Below are 23,666 nucleotides of genomic sequence, written 5' to 3'. Positions count from 1 at the left end.
ATAAATGGCAAAATACATTATATTGAAATTAGTGGTGCATTTCTCCATGATAGCAAGGCAGATAGCCGGGCAGCAGTTTATAAACAAACCATCTGTGTTTAATTAAGACGGCAACATCTTATAATCATCTGAGAAAAACAAGAAATGTAATTACAATTGGACAATAAGGGATGAAGCTAGGGGATTACTTTCCCTGGAGTACGATAATCAAGCAGCACACACGCACACGCACACACACACACACACACACACACACACACACACACACACACACACACACACACACACACACACACACACACACACACACATACACCCTGTCACCCCAAGCTTATAAATCAGTCGTGGGGCAATTATGAGTAATCGCGTGCACTTTAAAGTTTAACAGTCAGTTTTACGAGGTGTCATTCCACCTGAATCATGAGAACAGGATGAGTCATCTTTCTAATTGTTGTTTTTGTTTTTGCTAGCTGCCTTTAGTCTGACCTTACTGCAGGGCAGCTGCATGGCGTGTGTGTGTCGGTTACAGATTATACTGTGGTGCGTGCCACCAGTTCATTACCGTGAGACTCCTCTCCCTTGTGTTAATTAGCCACAATGACCTTGGCTGTTGTTTAATTGGTCTTAATGACGACATGACAGAAAGACAATTAGATTAAGTTGAGAAGCTGCTGTTACCACTAGCACAAGCAAGGAAAACAAAACAAAACTGTCTAGTTTAAGCCGTACAAATGATTTGTATGTATTTATTATTTTCTGTTATTCTCTTTGTCATCTAACCTCTCAACTGGTGGACAGGCTCAATAACTCATGCTAAAATGCCTCCCCACTCTCCTCTGTACCTGCTTGTGGTACATGTCTCAGTTTGACACAAAATTAAGTGGCTGGAATATCGCATTTAAAGGGATACTTCAGGATGTGGTGATTGTGGGTAATATCCTACTTGCCCAGTGTCAGACGAACACATGGATACCATTTTTATGTCTCTGTGCGCAGTTTGAAGGAAGTTGAAAGTAGCATATTGTGAGCTTAGCGTAAAGTCAATGGGTATGTCAAATCAAATCAAATCAAATTGTATTGGTCACGTACAACATATTTAGCAGATGTTATTGCGGGTGCAGCGAAATGCTTGTGTTCCTAGCTCAAACAGTGCAGTAGAATCTCACAATTCACAACAGTACAAGCAAATCTGAAGTAAAATAACGGAGTTAAAAAATATATCAATATTACGACGAGTGGAGTGGCATTGACTAAAATACAGGAGAATAGAATACAGTATATACATATATACACATACATATGAAATGAGGAAAGCAGTATGTAAACATTACTAAAGTGGCCAGTGATTCCATGTCTATGTATATAGGGCATTAGCCTCTAAGGTGCAGGGTTGAGTAGCCGGGTGGAAGCCGGCTAGTGATGGCTATTTAATTAACAGTCTGATGGCCTTGAGATAGAAGCTGTTTTTCATTCTCTCGGTCCCAGCTTTGATGCACCTGTACTGACCTTGCCTTCTGGGTGATAGCGGATGCCCTTGATTATCTTTTTGGCCTTCCTGTAACATCGGGTGTTGTTGTTGTAGTAGTAGTAGTTGTAGTAGGTGTCCTGGAGGGAAGGTAATTTGCCCCCGGCAATGCGTTGGGCAGACCGCAACACCATCTGGAGAGCCCTGTGGTTGCAGACAGTGTAGTTTCTGTACCAGGCAGTGATACAGCCTGACAGGATGCACTCAATTGTGCATCTCTAAAAGTTTGTGATGGTTTTAGAGGCCAAGCCACATTTCTTCAGCCTCCTGAGGTTGAAGAGGTGCTGTTGCGGCTTCTTCACCACACTGTCTGTGTGGGAGGACCCTTTCAGATTGTCAGTGATGATGTGTACGCCGAGGAAGCTTTTCTCCACTGCGGTTCCGTCAATGTGGATAGGGGGTGGTCCCTCTGCTGTTTCCTGAAGTCCGCAATCAGCTCATTTGTTTTGTTGATGTTGAGTGAGAGATTGTTTTCCTGGCACCACTCTCCCAGGGCCCTTACCTACTCCCTGTAGGCCGTTTCGTCATTGTTTGCAATCAGGCCTACTACTGTAGTGTCGTCTGCTAACTTGATGATTGAGTTGGAGCCGTATGTGGCCACGCAGTCATGGGTGAACAGGGAGTACAGGAGGGGGCTGAGCACGCACCCTAGTGGGGCCCCTGTTGTTGAGGATCAGCGAAGTGGAGGTGTTGTTTCCTAACTTCACCCCCTGGGGGCGGGCCCATCAGGAAGTCCAGGACCCAGGGAGGTATTCAGACCCAGGGCCAGAGCTTAATGATGAGCTTGGAGGGTACTATGGTGTTGAATATGGAGCTGTAGTCAATAAACTGAATTCTTATACATGTTTTCTTCTTGTCCAGATGGGATAGGGCAGTGTGCAAATTGCATCGTCTGTGGATCTATTGGGGCGGTAAGCAAATTGAAGTGGGTCTAGGGTGTTAGGTAAGGTAGAGGTGACATGATCCTAGCCTCTCAAAACACTTAATGATGAAAGAAGTGAGTGTTTCGGGGCAATAGTAATTTAGTTCAGTTACCTTTGCTTTCTTAAACACTACAGCCAGCTGGTCTGCGCATGCTCTGAGGACGCGGCTAGGGATGCCGTCTGGGCCGGCATCCTTGCGAGGGTTAACACGCTTAAATGTCTTACTCACGTCGGCCATGGAGAAGGAGAGCCCGGAAGTCCAGGACCCAGGGAGGTATTCAGACCCAGGGCCAGAGCTTAATGATGAGCTTGGAGGGTACTATGGTGTTGAATATGGAGCTGTAGTCAATAAACTGAATTCTTATACATGTTTTCTTCTTGTCCAGATGGGATAGGGCAGTGTGCAAATTGCATCGTCTGTGGATCTATTGGGGCGGTAAGCAAATTGAAGTGGGTCTAGGGTGTTAGGTAAGGTAGAGGTGACATGATCCTAGCCTCTCAAAACACTTAATGATGAAAGAAGTGAGTGTTTCGGGGCAATAGTAATTTAGTTCAGTTACCTTTGCTTTCTTAAACACTACAGCCAGCTGGTCTGCGCATGCTCTGAGGACGCGGCTAGGGATGCCGTCTGGGCCGGCATCCTTGCGAGGGTTAACACGCTTAAATGTCTTACTCACGTCGGCCATGGAGAAGGAGAGCCCGCAGTCCTTGGTATCGGGCCGCGTTGGTGGCACTGTGTTATCCTCAAAGTGGGCGAAAAGGGCGTTTAGCCTTATTTGGAAGCAAGACGTCGGTGTCCATAATGTGGCTGGTTTTCCCTTCGTAGTCCGTGATTGTCTATAGACAATAGAGTCATGTTTGGCCATGCAGTCATGGGTGAAAGGAAATACAGGAGGGGACTAAGTACACACCCCTGAGGGGCCCCAGTGTTGAGGATCAGCATGGCAGATGTGTTGTTACCTACCCTACCCACGTGGGGGCGGCCTGTCAGGAAGTCCAGGATCAATAGCCACGTCTTCTTCCTCTGCTGGTCCTCTGTCAGCTCTCCATGGTAACGTCAGTGTTCCACTCCTTTTTCTTCCCAGCGATGGACCCCACAGATGTGATGGAGCATTGACTTGAACCTGCACTTTAACTCCTGAAAAAGACAATTCGATCACAAACAGGCATGAGTTCAACAGACAAGGGTTGTTCATATTTGCACACAGCTCTGGGAAATGAAGTGGTGAAAGAGTGGGAGCTGGTGAGAAAGGTTATTGGCTCCTGAGAGACTGTGCAGATGTATGGCCTATTGGCACCAGCGGTATGACTAGGCCTATTGGCACCAGCGGTATGACTAGACCTATTGGCACCAGCGGCATGACTAGGCCTATTGGCACCAGCGGTATGACTAGACCTATTGGCAGCAGCGGTATGACTAGGCCTATTGGCACCAGCGGTATGACTAGACCTATTGGCACCAGCGGTATGACTAGGCCTATTGGCACCAGCGGTATGACTAGGCCTATTGGCACCAGCGGTATGACTAGACCTATTGGCACCAGCGGTATGACTAGACCTATTGGCACCAGCGGTATGACTAGACCTATTGGCACCAGCGGTATGACTAGGCCTATTGGAACCAGCGGTATGACTAGACCTATTGGCACCAGCGGTATGACTAGACCTATTGGCACCAGCGGTATGACTAGGCCTATTGGCACCAGCGGTATGACTAGACTTATTGGCACCAGCGGTATGACTAGACCTATTGGCACCAGCGGTATGACTAGACCTATTGGCACCAGCGGTATGACTAGACCTATTGGCACCAGCGGTATGACTAGGCCTATTGGCACCAGCGGTATGACTAGACTTATTGGCACCAGCGGTATGACTAGACATATTGGCACCAGCGGTATGACTAGGCCTATTGGCACCAGCGGTATGACTAGACTTATTGGCACCAGCGGTATGACTAGACCTATTGGCACCAGCGGTATGACTAGACCTATTGGCACCAGCGGTATGACTAGACCTATTGGCACCAGAGGTATGACTAGGCCTATTGGCACCAGCGGTATGACTAGACTTATTGGCACCAGCGGTATGACTAGACCTATTGGCACCAGCGGTATGACTAGACCTATTGGCACCAGCGGTATGACTAGGCCTATTGGCACCAGTGGTATGACTAGACTTATTGGCACCAGCGGTATGACTAGACCTATTGGCACCAGCGGTATGACTAGACCTATTGGCACCAGCGGTATGACTAGACCTATTGGCACCAGCGGTATGACTAGGCCTATTGGCACCAGCGGTATGACTAGACTTATTGGCACCAGCGGTATGACTAGAGCTATTGGCACCAGCGGTATGACTAGTCCTATTGGCACCAGCGATATGACTAGGCCTATTGGCACCAGCGGTATGACTAGGCCTATTGGCACCAGCGGTATGACTAGACCTATTGGCACCAGCGGTATGACTAGACTTATTGGCACCAGCGGTATGACTAGACCTATTGGCACCAGCGGTATGACTAGACCTATTGGCACCAGCGGTATGACTAGACTTATTGGCACCAGCGGTATGACTAGACCTATTGGCACCAGCGGTATGACTAGACCTATTGGCACCAGCGGTATGACTAGACCTATTGGCACCAGCGGTATGACTAGGCCTATTGGCACCAGCGGTATGACTAGACTTATTGGCACCAGCGGTATGACTAGACCTATTGGCACCAGCGGTATGACTAGTCCTATTGGCACCAGCGATATGACTAGGCCTATTGGCACCAGCGGTATGACCAGGCCTATTGGCACCAGCGGTATGACTAGACCTATTGGCACCAGCGGTATGACTAGACCTATTGGCACCAGTGGTATGACTAGACTTATTGGCACCAGCGGTATGACTAGTCCTATTGGCACCAGCGGTATGACTAGGCCTATTGGCACCAGCGGTATGACTAGACTTATTGGCACCAGCGGTATGACTAGACCTATTGGCACCAGCGGTATGACTTGACCTATTGGCACCAGCAGTATGACTAGGCCTATTGGCACCAGCAGTATGACTAGGCCTATTGGCACCAGCGGTATGACTAGGCCTATTGGCACCAGCGGTATGACTAGACCTATTGGCACCAGCGGTATGACTAGACCTATTGGCACCAGCGGTATGACTAGACCTATTGGCACCAGCGGTATGACTAGGCCTATTGGCACCAGCGGTATGACTAGACCTATTGGCAGCAGCGGTATGACTAGGCCTATTGGCACCAGCGGTATGACTAGACCTATTGGCAGCAGCGGTATGACTAGGCCTATTGGCACCAGCGGTATGACTAGACCTATTGGCACCAGCGGTATGACTAGACCTATTGGCACCAGCGGTATGACTAGGCCTATTGGCACCAGCGGTATGACTAGACCTATTGGCACCAGCGGGGACGGATGATGCAGTCACAAACACTTCAAAGTGGTTTGAGACCAGCTTTATACAGTTCCACAATTGATATATATGGGCGCCTGAGTGGCGCAGTGGTCTAAGACACTGCATCTCAGTACAGGAGGGGTCACTGTCATACCTGGTTTGAATCCAGGCTGCATCACATCCGGACGTGATTGGGAGCTCCCATAGGGCAGCGCACAATTGGCCTGAGGTAGGCCATCACTGTAAATAAGAATTTGTTCTTAACTGTCTTGCCTACTTAAATAAAATATATATTTATCAAGGCTAACCAGTAAATCAAGGCTAATATAGTCTAGTCACAGACAAAGATTGTATGTTGAATAAACATTTGACCGCATCGACTTCTAACCTTTACATTTATGCCAGGTGTTGAACTGATGTTCAATGTCCGGATAGGACTCTCTCATTATGTTTTGAATGAGGGGGGGTATCTGTCTGTTGTGACCACCGTGTCCCCTCTGGAAACCTACTGGTTCCATTGCAGACGAGCTTGTGTTCTCGGTAACTTTAGGGCATAAGGGCATAACAAAGGCATTAAACAAGTGATGATTAGTACTGCCTGTTGAAGTTGTACAAGAAATGTCTCTGCATGCATCCTCCATTGTAGAGGGAACGTCCTGAAAATATTTTGCTACGTTATGTATGTAGACCCAACCGAAAACGTATCCTTAAATAGCCAGGACATCATGACGGCAAAATAATAGCGTTACCTGATGTAGTGTCCATTGGGGGTGCCAGGGCAAGAAAAACCCAGATGTTAAAGACTTTGTGCCTGCCGCTGTCTGATGCGGGCTAGTCAGCTGCAAACTCAGGGGTGTGAAGCTCTCTTGTGGGGTTGAATGTGATGTTACTCCAACAGACAAAAAGTATGTTCTTTGTGGACTGTCCACAGCAGCCACGTCTTCCATCTCATCCTGAATAAGAAATAAAGGAAAGGGGATCAAGAATGGTTTGGTATTCATTTGAAATCAGTAAAGGTAAAGTAAAGTAAACAAACTTGAAGAAGGCTATAATAGCTATTCTGTTTTTTTTTGTGGCATGGTGTAATCTATTACATGGCCACTACTATAAAGTCAATTCAATGTTTTTCGTTTCTCAAGCATGTGGGTATTTTTTTTATTAGTTGGAAAGTACTTTAATGAAGTTCAATAAAGATGAACATAATGGCACTAATCAATTTTAAATATTTGAAAAAGTACACTCAGCGCACAGTTTTGAGCATTCTTAGTCGTTTTGTTGTACTTGGTTATTCTTTGCCTTTGAGAGGAGGGCATTCACACACATGTAACCGATGTCACACGAAGCAATCTGGACAAAGCAATCTGGACGAAGCACGAAGCAATCTGGACGAAGCAATCTGGACGAAGCACGATGCAATCTGGACCCAATGTATGTTGCTTGCAACAATGTCACATGTGGGTGGCTCTGTGTGTCAACCCACAAACATTAACTGCAACTTAGTTGCATTGCATCGATTGAAATCAATCCTATGTCAAGCAACTAATGTAAATGACTGTACGCAATGTCCAATCAGTGAGTAGAAAAACGTTTGCATGACTCGTCCTATCGTTCTCTTCGGAACTCCGACCCAGTTGTCATGTCAACACAGCTGTCAATGCTGCTGCAAATCAATATAAAAGAGTCATACCAAATGTGAAATGTACAGAAAGTTCTAGACATTATGGCTAGTCATGGTTTATCTTCATGGTCTGGAATATCTACATACTGTAGGCGTACAGAGGCCCATTTTCAGCAACCATCACTTCTGTGTTTCAATGGCACGTTGTGTTAGCTAATCCAAGTTTATAATTTTAAAAGGCTAATTGATCATTAGAAAACCCTTTTGCAATTATGTTAGAACAGCTGAAAACTGTTGTTCTGATAAAAAAGCATTAAAACTGGCCCTCTCTAGACTAGTTAAGATGGGCAAAAGAACACAGAGAGTGGACAGAGAGTGGACAGAGAGTGGACAGAGAGTGGACAGAGAGTGGACAGAGAGTGCACAGAGAGTGCACAGAGAGTGGACAGAGGAACTTCGCCTAGAAGACCAGCATCCCGGAGTCGCCTCTTCACTGTTGACGTTGAGACTCCAGATGCTCCAGATACTCAACTAGTCTAGAGAAGGCCAGTTTTATTGCGTCTTTAATCAGAACAATAGTTTTCAGCTGTGCTAACATAATTGCAAAAGGGGTTTCTGATGATGAATTGATGATTAATTAGCTTTTTAAAATAATACATTTGGATTAGCTAACACAACTTGCCATTGGAACACAGGAGTGTTGGTTGCTGATAATGGGCCTCTGTACGCCTATGTAGATATCCTATAAAACAAATCTGCAGTTTCCAGTTACATTAGTAATTTACAACATTAACAATGTCTACACTGTATTTCTGATCAATTTGATGTTATTTTAATGGACAAAAAAAAGTGCTTTTATTTCAAAAACAAGGACATTTCTAAATGACCCCTTACTGTTGAACGATTCCTGTATTATGTTCCCCTAACCCTACTCACCCCTCCAATATTTGGAGTAAACTAATGGATAACAACACTTGGGCTCCTAAAGTATTCAGATCCCTTGACTTTTCCACATTTTGTTAGGTTACAGCCTTATTTTAAAATAAAAATGATTTTATTTCCTAATCTACACACAATTCCCCATAATGACAAAGCAAAAACTGTTTTTAGAAATGTTTGCTAATTCATAAAAAAAATTGGGGTTATTTAATTTACATAAATATTCAGACCATTTAGTCAGTAGTTTGTTGAAGCACGTTTGGCAGCGATTACAACCTCGAGTCTTCTTGGGTATGACGCTACAAACTTGACACACCTGTCTTTGGGAAGTTTCTCCCATTCTTCTCTGCAGATCCTCTCAAGCTCTGTCAGGTTGGATGGGGAATGTCGCTGCACAGCTATTTTCAGGTCTCTCTACAGATGTTCGATCGGGTTCAAGTCCGGGCTCTGGCTGGACCACTCAAGAACATTCAGATACATGTCCTGCAGTCACTCCTGCGTTGTCTTGGCTGTGTGCTTAGGGTTGTTGTCCTGTTGGAAGGTGAACTTTCGCCCCAGTCTGAGGTCCTGAGAGCAGGTTTTCATCATGGATCTTTCTGTACTTTGCTCTGTTCGTCTTTCCCTCAATCCTAAGCAGTCTCACAGTCCCTGTTGCTGAAAAACATCCCCATAGCATGATGCTGCCACCAACACGCTTCACCGTAGGGATGGTGCAAGGTTTCCTCTAGACGTGATGCTTGGCATTCAAGCCAAAGTGTTCAACCTTGGTTTCATCAGACCAGAGAATCGTGTTACTCATGGTCTGAGAGGCTTTAGTTGACTTTTGACATACTCTTGAGGAGTGGCTTCCGTCTATCATAAAGGCCTGATTGGTGGATTGTTGCAGAGATGGTTGTCTTTCTGGAAGGTTCTCCCATCTCTTGGTCTGTCTATTCAATAGAATATTAATAACAAACTGTCATGTAAAGATATCCCTGATGTACCCTTTTCACCCAGTGGCAACCGAGAGGTAGTGAGTTCAAATCCCATGTGAGGTTGAGTCCCAAGTAATAAGCATACAGCACCATATGTCCATTAAAACCTGCATTTAGCTGTAAAAATACAGTAACCAGTTGTACATTTACAGAATATTCTCCACAACTAGACAAAAAACTTCCAGGGGACTGTTTTTTTTTTAACCTTTATTTTACTAGGCAAGTCAGTTAAGAACAAATTCTTATTTTCAATGACGGCCTAGGAACAGTGGGTTAACTGCCTGTTCAGGGGCAGAATGACAGATTTGTACCTTGTTGGCTCGTGGATTCAAACTTGCAACCTTTCAGTTACTACTCCAACGCTCTAACCACTAGGCTACCCTGCCGTCCCTACACTCTAACCACTAGGCTACCCTGCCGTCCCTACACTCTAACCACTAGGCTACCCTGCCGCCCCATGGCACAATGTTCTAAGAATGTCCTAAAAACATCCTTGGTGACGTCCCTGTAACAAACTGGGAAATATAAAAAACCTGCAGGGAACCTTGACTGTTTCAATTGAATTACGGTCAATTATGCCTTTCAAAGTAAAATATTCTAAATTACAATTGACACCTGGTTTTTCACATGTGATCAAATGTTGTCGTATGTGTAGTGTCATGGTATCACATATTGACATTTTCTATCCCCATGTTGCCACATTTATTTCACAACACAGTGTTTTCACGTGCTCACATGTTGTCACGTTGTCACGACTTCTGCCAGAACAAGTCGGCTCCTCTCCTTGTTCGTTCGGCGATCGACGTCACCAGCTTTCTAGCCATCGCCGCTCCATTTCTCATATATCCATTTGTTTTGTCTTGTTTCATTCCACATCTGGTTTTTATTCCATAATCACACTACATGTATTTAGTCCTCTGTTCCCCTTCCATGTCTTTGTGTGTAATGGTGTATGTTCACGCGCTATACTTTTGTTTATCGTTCTGTGTTTTTGGGCACTTAGATGTCATTTTGTGCCTATTGTTTGACCGGAATAAAAGTGCGCCTGTTTACTCTACTCTACTCTCCTGCACCTGACTTCACCTCCCTTACACAGGCTTAACACACGTGTAATTTCCTGTTATCAGATATTTATATTTTGCATCCCCATGTTGTCACATTCATTTCAAATTAATTTCACATGAGATTGTGTATTCACACGTGTAGTTTTATTGTATCACGTTGCTTCAAGTCTTGTTTCAAATGTTATCACATTAACCTCACTTTAAATCACGTGATCACATGAGATCACATGTTCACGTGAAAGTCATGTGTTTTTTTCCCGTAAGGGTGTGTGCACAATGGGATGTACAATGAAATCAGGTGTCATTGAGGTTAATTCAACCGATTACGCTGAGCTATTTCTTTGGATGGATAACATGATAATCTGCTTTAATTCTGTTTTTAGTTCATTCCCAAAAATTCACTCATGGGCACTGGTTTGATTTCCGAGGCAAATTCAAGGTTTAGTTGTATTCCAAGGCCTGACTTCCTGCCTGCCTGTCTGTCCGACTGGCATTGACCTGCCTCCGGCTTAACCTTGTCAGACAAAAAACACCTTACACAGAAACAGCATCTATTGATTGATGTACAGTATAGCTATGTGATACATTACAAACATTGTATCACAAATAACCACATACACTTTCAGTCAAGACATAATGGCTTCTAAAACCAACCACAAAGCCTCTGAACCTTTACAGCCCAGAGCAAATGATTCCTTTAAGCCTGGAGGTACAGTATTCCTCTATGGTAAATTATTAATATAACATGCATTGTTAAGAAAAAAGCACTTAAGGAGAACTGGTCAAAGTAAATATATTTATAAATCATGGTCAAAGAGCAGAATGGCAGATGGCAGCAGCATTAACGTGCCATTATGGACCGACTGTCTGAAAGCATAATGAATGTTCCATGATGTCGTTAATAATGGGGCAGAAAGCATTCTGGGAAGTGTTTAGTTTTGGTCTAACAGAGCTTTTATTTAGAGGTTGATTAACGTGGTCTACTTTTCAAACAGTAAGTGTTCCTTTAAAAAAAAAAAAGAAGTTGGAGACAAATGAGGAGAAAAACACCATCTCTATTTCATGCTTGAAAAAAGTTAGTTAGTCAGCGATCAACGTGCATTGTGTAGCCTATTCCTTCATTGTGAACTGTGTACTCCTAAACAATTCTCTAACCATGACGTAATTTACCTCAGAATTCAACAAACTTTCCAAACAAGTGATGGTCGCACGACAGTTGTCGTGCCGCGTTTAAGTCACCCTATGTGTCATATGGCATATGGTGAAAAGAGCCAGCAGCTTGGTCCCTTGTTCCTCTCTTTAATTTCCTAGGTGGTTTAGGTCCTAGAACATTAGAACGTTTGACAAAATGATGGATGGAGCATGCTAAAGTGGTTAGTGATCGCTGAGGCTGAGAAAACTTTTCCAAAGCAGAAACAAATGACTGCTTCACATTGTATCCATCACTAATACATTAACCTAATTGGAAAATGAGGCCCATTGTGTCAAAACACAGTGCCACTTATGTAGTACTGGAATACAAATGGCCGTGTGTGTGTGTGTGTGTGTGTGTGTGTGTGTGCGTGCGTGCGCGCATCACTACTTAGCTATTAATTTTTCAGGTACTCCACCCTATACAGCCCTGTTCAAGCATTGATGGCACTGGCACCTGCAAGGGGGAGAACAACATTGAAGACAAACTGAAGTTCAGCCTATAGCGACATTGTAAATTGAATTCCCATAGATTCAGCTAGAAAGAATAGACGAGCAATCACGTAGAATCTTTGAATTCCAAACATAATATGAGGCTTCTAAGTGACACCTTTTATTAGTCGCGTGTAGGAGATACACATGGTATACATTGTCCAACAACATGCTTACTTGCAGGTTATTTTTCTTGACACCACAACAACAATCAAAGATAAGAATATGAACATAAAGTAAATGGCAGTAGAATAGAATAATACATTTTAGCATATACTGTAAATATAATACAGGAAGTCTCAATTTATAGTCCAATATTTACACGTGCAATATTCCAATCAGTATTCTCTAAACAATCCTGCAGCATTGAGTCTGCCTCCTCTGTCCTGGCACCTCGCTATTTTCTGTTTTGGTGGCTGCTTCTTGAGTTGCTACTTGTAGGCAGGGAGTATGACCAGAGAGATGTGATCTGATTGGCCGAAGTGGGGGATGTCTTTGTATGCGTCCCGGATGTTTGTGTATACATGGTCAAGCACGCTGGATTCTCTTGTGGGGCAGGATACACATTGGTGATATTTTGGGAAAATTTGTTTTAGACGGGCTTGGTTAATGTCAACCGCGTCAATAAAAATGGCTCCTAGGTGAGAGGATTCTTGCTTGCTAATGATTTTGTACAGTTCGCTGAGTGCCGCCTTGGTGTTTGCTTATGGAGGAACACTATATGGCCAAGAGTATTTGGACATCCCTTCAAATGAGTGGAATACGCTATTTCAGCCACACCCGTTGCTGAGAAAATCGAGCACAAAGCCATGCAATCTCCATAGACAAAACATTGTCAGTAGAATGGACTTTCAACATGGCACCATCATTGGATGCCACCTTCCCAACAAGTCAGTTTGTCAAATTTGTGCCCTGCTAGAGCTGGCCAGGTCAACTGTAAGTGCTGTTATTGTAAAGTGGAAACTTCTAGGAGCAACAACGACTCAATCCCACAGAACGGGACCGCAGAGTGCTGAAGCACGTAGAGAATAAACATTGTCTGTCCTCGGTTGCAACACTGACTCCTGAGTTCCAAACTACCTCTGGAAGCAACATCAGCACAATAACAGTTCATTGGGAGCTTCATGAAATGGGTTTCCATAGCCGAGCAGCCGCACACAAGCCTAAGATTACATTGCAAAATACCAAGCATCGGCTGGAGTGGTGTAAAGCTCGCCGCCATTGGACTCTGGAGCAGTGGAAATGCGTTCACTGGAATGATGAATCGCGCTTCACCATCTGGCAGTCTGATAGACGAATCTGGGTTTGGGGGATGCCAGAATAACGTGATCTGTCCGTATGCATAGCAGCTAACTGTTAACTTTGGTGGAGGAGGAATAATGGTCTGGGGTTGTGTTTCATGCTTAGCTGAAGGAACTATGCTACAGAATACAATGACATTCAGACCATTCTGTGCTTCCAACTTTGTGGCAACAGTTTGGGGAAGGCCCTTTCCTGTTTCAGCATGACAATGCCTCCGTGCACAAAGCAAGGTCCATACAGAAATTATTTGTCGAGATCGGTGTGGAAGACGTTGACTGGCCTGCACAGATCACTGACTTTAACCCCATCGAACACCTTTGGGATGAATTGGAACGCCGATTGCGAGCCAGGCCTAATCGCCCAACATCAGTGCCCGATCTCACTAATGCTCTTCTGGCTGAATGGAAGCAAGTCCCTGCAGCAATGTTCCAACATCTAGTGGAAAGCCTTCCCAGAAGAGTGGAGGCTGTCATAGCAGCAAAAGTGGGGATCAACCCATATTAGTGACCATGATTTTGGAATGAGATGTTCAATGAGCAGCTGTCCACATACAGTGTACATAAACCGTAGATATGGATAAAGTGACTAGGTAACAGGACAGATAATAAACATAAAACAGCAGTATGTGTTGGGTCAAAAGAGTGCAAAAATTATCAATGCAGATAGTTAAATAGTTAACCAATAGCTACCGGAACTAATTATTTAGCAGTCTTATGACTTGGGGATGGAAGCTTTTCAGGGTTCTGTTGGTTCCAGACTTGGTGCATCTGTACCGCTTGCCGTAAGGTGGCTGAGAGAACAGTCTATGACTTGCGTTGATGACGTCTTTGACCATTTTTAGGGCCTTCCTCTGACACCGCCTGGTATAGAGGTCCTGGATGGCACGGAGCTCGGCCCCAGGGATGTACTGGGCCATACGCACCACCCTCTGTAGCGCCTTGCTTGCCAAGCAGTTGCCATACCAACCGGTGATGCAGCCAGTCTAAATGCTCTCACTGGTGCAGCTGTAGACCATTTTGAGGATCTGAGGCTCCATGCCAGATCTTTTCAGCCTCCTACGGGGGTACAGGCATTGACGTGCCTTCTTCGTGACTGTGTTGGTGTGTGTTTGACCATGATAATTCCTTAGTCAAGTGGACACTTGAAGCTCTCGACCCGTTCTACTGCAACCCCGTCGATGTGGGGAATATCATCTAAACTTGACAACTTTACTATAGCATTTGTAATTTTCCACTAGAGGTCTCTGTCTTGTTTCCCCCACCTCCTCTATCTACATATACTGTACAGGAACATATAAAAACAGGACCATGTTCAGTAGCCAAACGTTGTTGACCGTTGCAGATAGAAATTTCACGAATACAGCGCACATTTCTTACTCTACATGTTAAAGTTAACCTCTAAGTTTTGTCCTCACTCAACTTTTGTCATTCACATTTTTTTTCACTCTGTACGCTTCACCTGAACATGATCTGCAGGACCTCCACCAGCCGAAAAAAGCAAAGAGTAAGATTATGCCTTCTTATTGCAGTTGTCGGACTCATAATGTGCAGGAGAACCGTCTTCTTTGGTGAGGATAGCCGAGTTGCACGCCCGGCTTCAGAAGCAATTGTTAGGGAAGGGCAATTGAAGTGTAGGAAAGGATGAAACAGCATCTGTGACCCCCAGTAAGTACAGGTAGTAGTAATTATACCCCCCGCAGCAGGACCATTTTTTTTCTCATGGCTTCTGGAAAGAAATACTGTCAGCATGCTCTACCAGTGTTGCTCATTCAGCTGACAGAAACTTTCAACCGGTTTTCCCCACTAAGCAACAAGTCAGAACCCGAGCCTTCTCAGGTCTCTCCTCCACCCGTTTACTGGGCCCCCAGTCTCCCACCATTAGCTCTAACAATTTGAAAACCCTAGTTAATTGGCGACTCCATTACCAGAAATATTAGACTTAAAAAGAATCAACCAGTGATCATACACTGTTTACCAGGGGACTACCGACTTAATAGGCTAATCTGAAGATGGTGCTGGCTAAAGCTAAAACTGCTGAGTGTAGAAAGTATATGGATATTATTATTCTAGTCGACACCAACAAGGATGAAACAGTCAGAGGTTACCGTGAGCAACATCGATTCAGAGTGTAACTTAGCTAGAAAGATATGTTGGCGTCGTGTAATTGTCTCTGGCCCTTCCCAGTTAAGGAGAGTGATGATGTCTACAGCAGACTCATAACTCAATTGCTGGTTGAAAAACTGTTTTCTGCTCTTTCCCAAAATATATAATTTGTAGATAATTGGCCCTCTTTCTGGGACTCACCCACAAACAGGACCATGCCTGGTCTGCTGAAGAGTGACAGACTCCAACCTAGCTGGAGGGGTGCTCTCATTTTATCTATCAATATAGACAGGGCTGTAACTCCTCTAGCTCCCCAATGATATAGTGTGAAGGGCAGGCTGTTAGTCAGATTAGTGGAGTCTGCCCCTAGCACAGTCACTGTAGTCAGCTCAGTTTTCCCCATTGAGCCGTATCTGTGCTTAGATCTAGGTCGGGCAAAACTAAACATGGCGGTGTTCACTTTAGCAACCTCACTGGAATAAAGACCTCCATTCCTGTCATTATTGAAAGATTTTGTGATAATACCTCACATCTCAAAATAGGACTACTAGATCCATCACTTCCATCACTTACATATTTACATATTTATATATTCTTTTTAGGGCAGTCATAGTTAAAACTTCTTAGGGCTGCAATCCCGTTAACGGGATTGACATGTGACATCTAGTGGAAGCCCTAGGAAGTGCAACTTCATTCATATCCCAATGTGAATTCAATAGGGCCTGGGTTGAAAATATACCAACCTCAGATTTCTCACTTCCTGTTTGGATTTCTTCTCAGATTTTTGCCTGCCATATGAGTTATGTTATACTCACATACATCATTCAAACAGTTTTAGAAACGTCAGAGTGTTTTCTATCCAATACTACTAATACTATGCATATATTAGCAACTGAGACTGAGGAGCAGGCCATTTACTCTGGGCACCTTTCATCCAAGCTACTCAATCAATACTGCCGCTACAGCCAGAAGAAGTTAAATAATGAACTAATCACTAATCACTTGATGTGATTGTACTGCGTTAAATGAGGCCTCTTCTTCTGGTTACACTAGTGACCATATCCGCCACACGTCCATCAAAGGCAGAGGTGTTGCTAACATTTATGACAGAAAATTTCAGTTTACGGGATTTCCTTTGTCTTTTGAGGTTCTAGTCATGAAATGTATGCAGCCTATTCAATCACTTGTTATAGCTACTGTTTAGAGGCCTCCTGGGCCGTATACGGTGTTCACCGCTGAGTTCCCTGAATACCTATCGGACCTCGTAGTCATATGTATTCAAATGTTTGTGATCATAATATTATTCACATGAAGAAGTCCACAGACCCACTCCAAAAGGCTGTCGGAGCCATCATCGACTCAATGGGTTTTGTCCAACATGTCTCGGGGCCTGCGCATTGCCACAGTAATACTCTTGATCTAATTGTGTCCCCTGGAACAGATATTCTGAATCTAAAAACATTTCCTCATAATCCTGTACGATCGGACCATTACGTTCGCAATCACAAGGAATGATTTGCTTTGACCCCAAGGATTATCAAAAGGATTTAAACCAAGAATTATCAAAAGGATTTAAACCAATAATTATCAAAAGGATTTAAACCAAGAATCATCAAAAGCCACACTATAAATTCTCGGACAACCCAAACATTCCTCGATGCCCTTTCAGACTCCCTCCACCTACCCAAGGACGTCGGAGTACAAAAGTCAGTCAACCACCTAACCAAGGATCTAAAGTTAACCTTGCGTGATGTCCTTCCTGCAGTCACCCCACTAAAAAGATAACAATAATGTCACAAGAAACTAGCTCCCTCGTATACAGAAAATGCCTGAGACCTGAAGCAAACTTCCACAAAATTGGAACGGACTAGCTTGGAAAGACTGTACCGTGCAATATCGAAAATTCTTCACTGCTGCTCAATCAGCCTACTTTTCCAAGCAGATTGAGGAGAAAAAATACAATCCTACATTTATTTTTGATACTGTTGCAAAGCTAACTAAAAAGCAGCATTCCCCAAGTTAGGATGGCTTTCATTTCAGCAGTGATGAATTCATTAACTTCTTTGACGAAAAGATCATGATCATTAGAAAACAAATTAAGGAATCCTCTTTGAATGTGCATATTTATCCAAAGCTCAGATGTCGTGAGTCTGCACAGAACTGTCAGGACCTAGGATCAATGGAGACACTCAAGTTTTTCATCTTTCTACACATTCACTAAAATAGTCATGGCCTCTAAGCCTTCCAGCTTTGGTCTCTATTCCAACTAAACTACTGAAAAAGCTACTTCATGTGCTTGACCGTCCTATGTTGAACATAATAAACTTCTCGATATCTTCTGGATGTGTACTAAACTCACTAAAAGTGGCAGTGAAAAATCCTCTCCTGGAAAAGTAAAACCTTGACCCAGAAAACTGAGAAAACTATCAGCCTATATCGAAACTTCCACTCTTGTCAAAAAGTTTAGAAAAAGCTGTGGCTCAGCAACTCACTGCCTGGTCCGGTTTTAGACCCCATCATAGTACTGAGACCGTGAAGTTGGTAACTGTCCTTTTTAATGGCGTCAGACCAAGGCTCTCCATCCATCTTTGCGCGACTAGACTTTTGTGTCGATTTCAACACCATCAATCTACACATTCTTTTGGAGAAATTGGAAACCTTATTTAGTCTACTGGGACAAGTTCTTGCATGGTTTAGCTCATATCTGTCGGAAAGATATCAGTTAGTTTCTGTGGGTGGTTTTTTCTCTGACAAATCAGTGATACCTTTTGGTGTTCCTCTACCTCTTTGTGATGTCATTCAGAAACACAATGTCAACTTTCACTGTGATGCTGACGACACACAGCTGTACATTTTAATGAAACATGGTGAAGCCCGAACATTACATACCCTGGAAGCCTGTGTTCCAGACATAAGGAGGTGGATGGTGGCATTAAAAAAAAAAAAATGTAAACTCAAAACAGAGATGCTACTGTAATTCTGGTTCCCAAATAACAAAGAGATCTGCTGTCGGATCTGACACTGATTTCCGATGGTTGTACAGCTGTCTCAAATGAAACTGTGAAGGACCGCAGCGTTACTCTAGACCCTGATCTGTTTTTTGATGAATGTATAAAAAAATATTTCAAGAGCTGTTTTTTTCCATGTTCTTTCTAGAAGAAAAAGAAACGCACACCTATTAAGACGAGGTGCTGGCTAGCGGAGTAGAACACCTATTAAGACGAGGTGCTGGCTAGCAGAGTAGAACACCTATTAAGACGAGGTGCTGGCTAGCGGAGTAGAACACCTATTAAGACGAGGTGCTGGCTAGCGGAGTAGAACACCTATTAAGACGAGGTGCTGGCTAGCGGAGTAGAACACCTATTAAGACGAGGTGCTGGCTAGCAGAGTAGAACACCTATTAAGACGAGGTGCTGGCTAGCGGAGTGGAACACCTATTAAGACGAGGTGCTGGCTAGCGGAGTAGAACTCCTATTAAGACGAGGTGCTGGCTAGCGGAGTAAAACACCTATTAAGACGAGGTGCTGGCTAGCGGAGTAGAACACCTATTAAGACGAGGTGCTGGTTAGCGGAGTAGAACACCTATTAAGACGAGGTGCTGGCTAGCGGAGTAGAACACCTATTAAGACGAGGTGCTGGCTAGTGGAGTAGAACACCTATTAAGACGAGGTGCTGGCTAGAGGTGATGGCTAGCGGAGTAGAACACCTATTAAGACGAGGTGCTGGCTAGCGGAGTAGAACACCTATTTAGACGAGGTGCTGGCTAGCGGAGTAGAACACCTATTAAGACGAGGTGCTGGCTAGCGGAGTAGAACACCTATTAAGACGAGGTGCTGGCTAGCGGAGTAGAACACCTATTAAGACGAGGTGCTGGCTAGTGGAGTAGAACACCTATTAAGACGAGGTGCTGGCTAGCGGAGTAGAACTCCTATTAAGACGAGGTGCTGGCTAGCGGAGTAGAACACCTATTAAGACGAGGTGCTGGCTAGGGGAGTAGAACACCTATTAAGACGAGGTGCTGGCTAGCGGAGTAGAAAACTTGAAAATAAAAGAGAGCCGCACACTCTAGGAGCTCAGATGCAAAAATGTAATTACCAACGTTTCGACAGCCAAGCTGTCTTCATCAAGGTGTAATCACAAACACAAACACAAACTTGTTTATATAGTGTCAAAAGACACAGGTGTCTGTAATAATGGCCAAAAGTGGCCAAATGGTTAATTCTCAAATATTAAAATGGCATACAAAGAACACCATACAAACAATAAATGGATAGCATACGATCATAAATTCATTGTCGACTACACACGCTTACAAACAATTACAATGGCAAAGTCACAATAATCACAAGAATGGCTTCAGATCAAAGTCTACGTTGAGACCAAGGGTCTTTAAGTTAAAGATCCAGGCAGCCTCTCGTTTTAACAATAAATTATCAAGGTCACCCCTCTCCTAGGGAGGGTGACATGTTCTATGCCAATATAACGCAGAGACGAAATCGAGTGGCCTGCCTCCAAGAAGTGGGCCGCAACTGGGTAAGTAAAGTTTTTACACCTAATGGTGCTACGATGCTCTGAGATACGTACTTTTAATTCACACTTTGTTTTATTTGTATTCGTGTTCCTGGCAACTGGATCTTTTTTGAAACACCATTATTTTTGTCTTACTGAGATTTACTGTCAGGGCCCAGGTATGACAGAATCTGTGCAGAAGATCTAGGTGCTGCTGTAGGCCCTCCTTGGTTTGGAACAGATCTAGGTGCTGCTGTAGACCCTCCTTGGTTGGGAACAGATCTAGGTGCTGCTGTAGGCCCTCCTTGGTTGGGAACAGATCTAGGTGCTGCTGTAGGCCCTCCTTGGTTGGGAACAGATCTAGGTGCTGCTGTAGGCCCTCCTTGGTTGGGAACAGATCTAGGTGCTGCTGTAGGCCCTCCTTGGTTGGTAACAGAAGCACCAGATCGTCAGCAAACAGTAGACAGTTGACTTCAGATTCTAGTAGGGTGAAGCCGGGTGATGCACACTGTTCTTGTCCCTTCGCCAATTCATATGTAGAAGACGGTGGGGCTTAAGCTGCATCCCTGTCTCACCCCCCGAACCTGTGGAAAGAAATGTGTGTGTTTTTTTTTAACAATTTTTAACCCCACACTTGTTTGTGTACATGGATTTTCTAATGTCGTATTTTTTACCCCAAAACTTTACTTTCCATCAATTTGTATAGCATGCCCTCATGCCAAATTGAGTCAAAAGCTTTTTTTTTAGAATCAATGAACCCTGAGAAGACTTTGCCTTTGTTTTGGTTTGTTTGTTTGTCAATTAGGGTGTGCAAGGTGAAAACGTGGTCTGTCGTACGAGAATTTGGTAAAAAGCCTATTTGATATTTGCTCAGTACACTATTTTCGCTGAGGAAATGTAGTCTGCTGTTTTTTTCCCAAGGTTTCTGTAGTTATTGGCGATCAAATTTGTCTCCAATTTTGTGGATTGGGTTGATCAGTCCTTGGTTTGAAGTTTTGGGGAAGACCCCAGAGCTAAGGATGATGTTAAAGCCAATTAGAATGTGTGTTCTGTATATTTAATTATTTAATTTAGGATACCATCAACCCCACAGGCTTTTTTGTGTTGGAGGGTTTGTATTTTGTCTTGTGGTTCATTCAATGTAATTGGAGAATCCAGTGGGTTCTGGTAGTTAAATCTAATATTTGTATTTGATCATGTATATGTTTGCTGTTTGTTCTTTGCTATAGAGCCAAAAAGATTGGAGAAGTGGTTTATCCATACATCTCCGTTTTGGATAGATAACTCCTTGTGTTGTTATTTGTTTTCCAATTTTCCCAGAAGTGGTTAACTTCTTCGAGATAGGGGGCGCTCTTAATTTTTGGATAAAAAACATTCCCGTTTTAAACAAGATATTTTGTCACGAAAAGATGCTCGACTATGCATGTAATTGACAGCTTTGGAAAGAAAAAACTCTGACGTTTCCAAAACTGCAAAGATATTATCTGTGAGTGCCCCAGAACTAATGCTACAGGCGAAACCAAGATGAAGTTTCATACAGGAAATGCCCCAGATTCTGAAGGCGCTGTGTTCCAATGTCTCCTTATATGGCTGTGAATGCGCCAGGAATGAGCCTGCCCTTTCTGTCGTTTCTCCAAGGTGTCTGCAGCATTGTGACGTATTTGTAGGCATATCATTGGAAGATTGACCATAAGAGACTACATTTACCAGGTGTCCGCCCGGTGTCCTGTGTCGAAATTATTGCGTAATCTCTAGGTCCATGCTCGTTCCATTTCTTCAGAAGAGAAAGTCAACTGCCACGAAGGATTTATCATCGATAGATATGTGAAAAACACCTTGAGGATTGATTCTAAACATCGTTTGACATGTTTCTGTCGATATTATGGAGTTAATTTGGAAAAAAGTTTGCGTTTTAATGACCAAATTATTATTATTCTTTTTTTTTTTTTTTCTTACCCAAACGTGATGAAGAAAACGGAGCAATTTGTCAACACAAATAATCTTTTTGTAAAAACTGAACATTTGCTATCTAACTGAGAGTCTCTTCATTGAAAACATCTGAAGTTCTTCAAAGGTAAATTATTTTATTTGAATGCTTTTTTGGTTTTTGTGAAAATGTTGCATGCTGAATGCCAGGGATAATCCTATGCTAGGCTATCAATACTGTTATACAAATGCTTGTTTAGCTATGGTTCAAAAGCATATTTTGAAAATCTGAGATGACAGTGTTGTTAACAAAAGGCTAAGCTTGAGAGCAAATAGATTTATTTCATTTCATTTGCGATTTTCATGAATTGTTAACGTTGCGTTATGCTAATGAGCTTGCGGATAGATTTACACAATCCTGGATACAGGTTTTTTTCGTAGCTAAACGTGACGCAGAAAACGTAGCGATTTGTCCTAAACAAATAATCTTTCAGGAAAAACTGAACATTTGCTATCTAACTGAGAGTCTCCTCATTGAAAACATCCGAAGTTCATCAAAGGTAAATTATTTTATTTGAATGCTTTTCTGGTTTTTGTGAAAATGTTGCCTGCTGAATGCTAACGCTAAATGCTACGCTAAATGCTACACTAGCTATCAATACTGTTACACAAATGCTTGTTTTGCTATGGTTCAGAAGCATATTTAGAAAATCTGAGATGATAGTGTTGTTAACAAAAGGCTAAGCTTGAGAGCTAGCATATTGATTTCATTTCATTTGCGATTTTCATGAATAGTTAACGTTGCGTTATGGTAATGGGCTTGAGGCTGTAGTCACGATCCCGGATCCGGGATGGCTCGACGCAAGAAATTAATCCAACCACGGTGTCAGATTTATAAAATGCTTTTCGGTAAAAGCATACCTAGCCCAGAACATACCTAGCCCAGAACATAGACCAGTTGACAAATAATTACAAACAGTAACCAGCCAAGCAGAAGTGTTACAAGACTCAGAAATAGAGATAAAATGAATCCCTTACCTTTTGATGATCTTCATATGGTGGCACTAAGAAGACATTAATTTACTCAATAACTGTTCCTTTTGTTCGATAAAGTCTCTTTATATTCAAAAACCTCATTTTTGTTTGCGCGTTTTCTTCAGTAATCCACAGGCTCAAACGCAGTCAAAACATGCAGACAAAAAAATCCAAATTGTATCCGTAAAGTTCATAGAAACATGTCTAATGATGTTTATATTCAATCCTCAGGTTGTTTTTAGCCTAAATGATCTATAATTTTTCAACCGGACAATAACGTCATCAATATAAAAGGTAAACAAGAAATGCACTCTCTTGGGATTGCGCATGAAAACGCTCTGTGACACGTCAGCGTCCTCTCATTCAGACTGGTTTTATTCCCTCATTTATAAGAATACAAGCCTTAAACAATTTCTAAAGACTGTTGACATCTAGTGGCATAGGAACTGCAAATTGAGTCCTAAGTCAATGAATACTGTAATGGCATTGAATAGAAAACTACAACAACAACAAAAATACTTCCTGAATGGATTTATCTCAGGTTTTTGCCTGCCAAATCAGTTATGTTATACTCACATACACTATTTTAACAGTTTTGGAAACTTTAGAGTGTTTTCTATCCAAATCTACCATTATTATTATG

This window comes from Oncorhynchus mykiss, chromosome 20 (assembly GCF_013265735.2).
Source record: "Oncorhynchus mykiss isolate Arlee chromosome 20, USDA_OmykA_1.1, whole genome shotgun sequence".
NCBI lineage: Eukaryota > Metazoa > Chordata > Actinopteri > Salmoniformes > Salmonidae > Oncorhynchus > Oncorhynchus mykiss.
The sequence above is the reverse complement of the archived record's forward strand: the minus strand, read 5'-3'. Positions refer to the sequence as shown.